The following is a 1,606-nucleotide window of genomic DNA, read 5'->3' on the forward strand; positions in this document are numbered from 1 at the left end:
AGGGCAGACACTCGACCCCTGAACCGCCCAGGTGTCTTAAGGGTTTTAAGGGGGCAGGCCTGGGTGGCTCAGCGGTTTAGCGCCGTCTTCAGCCCCGGACGTGATCCTGGGGATCCAAGATCGGGTCCCACGTCAGGCTCCCTGCATGGAGCCTGCTTCTCTCTCCCTCTCTGCTTTTCATAAGTAAATGAAAACTTAAGGGAAAAAAAAAAAAAAGAGGCAAAACTAAAACTTAAAAACAGCTTTAGGGAAATGAACAACCTAAACCAGAAAGAGAAAAACAGTAGTACAACGGTCAGTTGCTCCCACAAACCGTGAAAGTGCGGCTGAGGTTAGCAGAGCTGGAGAAGAAAAGAAAACAAGAAGTCAACTTCGATTCGAGTCTCGCCCTGAGCTTTCCTCTTGCGCTAAGCCCCGCTCCCAACCCTCCCCGAGAACAGCAAAGAGCCTCTGTAAGCGCGGCTCCGGAGAACTTAGGCTCTGTCTTTGACAACCCAGTGTTTCCCCGAGGGGGTGCACCGTTCCTGGAGGTACTGCAATACCAGGTCGATGCGCGGAGTGGACGGAGCAAGCTCCTATTCCATCTCCCTGCTCCAAAAATCCATTTAATATATTGTCCTCGGATAGAGGACGTATCAGATATTAAACTGATAAGAACAGATACTACACTTGATCTTAGCCAAAAGGCCGAGAAGCGATACCGCCGCGCACCCCCCCGCGCACGCCCTCCCGACGACGTCCACCTTACACTCACGGTGACTCGCCTCCCGCTCCGCCCACGTCCCGCTCCCCCCGCTTCTCCCACCGTGGCACGGGCGGCACTAGCCGCTAGGCTCTCCTGAGCCCTTGTAAAGTCTCTTCCTTTTAAAAGACAAACGATGCGTCCGTCGTCGCGTCGTCGCCGGCCCCGCAAGGCCCTTCCTAATTTGAATGGCCCGCCCCTCCGCGCGCGGAGCCCTAGAGGCGCGGCGGGCGGCGGAACCCGGCTGCGGGCCAGGCGCCCTCGGCTTCCCGCTTTGGCCCGCCTCGGGGGAGGGCCGTGGAACCGGGCGTGGGGCTGGCGCCGGGGGCTGGCGCGGAGTCGTCCCAGGGCCCAGGAGGCTCCTCACGTCGTCACTGCGGGACCCTACAGGCTGGCTGGGGCCAGGGCGTGGGGAGCCCAGAAGCGCCTGGCTGGCGTCACCTGCCAAGGGCTCCAGACACCAGTTAGGACCCGAGACCGGGCCCTGAACGGGTGGCCTCCCTACCGCCCCATCGGGAGGGCTCCCTGGGCATCTACCTAACCCCCTGGGCCTCCGTTTCCCCAGGGCAGAAGTGGCCACCTTCCTACGTTCCCTCCTTCGTGGGACTGAGGGAAGGCCGAGGTAGCTCGTGACCTGACCTGGGGGTTTGAGTGGTCCAGGATGTGGGTCCTAGGTGCCACGAGGTACCAGTGGAGGCGTCGTGCCTGTGACACCGAAACGAGTGAGCCGCGTGCGCTATACCGTAGCCAGACGCTTCTCCTCGGCTGGGCCAGACTTGCGCTCAGCGCTCTCTTCGCGTCCAACTTGCAGAGTTTACCTGCGGAAGGAGGGAAGGAGCGGTGGAGGCAGAGGTTAGGCAACTG

The 1,606-nt window shown here is 60.6% G+C and overlaps 1 non-coding gene across 1 annotated transcript; it reads right to left on the minus strand.

The window, feature by feature from the left end:
• Nucleotides 1-508: 508 nt before the first annotated feature.
• LOC140629792 (U2 spliceosomal RNA) lies at nt 509-699 on the minus strand. Its single transcript, XR_012027614.1, has one exon. It is a non-coding gene; the product is annotated as a U2 spliceosomal RNA (small nuclear RNA).
• Nucleotides 700-1,606: the final 907 nt, after the last annotated feature.

Source organism: Canis lupus, unplaced genomic scaffold (assembly GCF_048164855.1).
Source record: "Canis lupus baileyi unplaced genomic scaffold, mCanLup2.hap1 Scaffold_256, whole genome shotgun sequence".
Taxonomy (NCBI): Eukaryota; Metazoa; Chordata; class Mammalia; order Carnivora; family Canidae; genus Canis; species Canis lupus.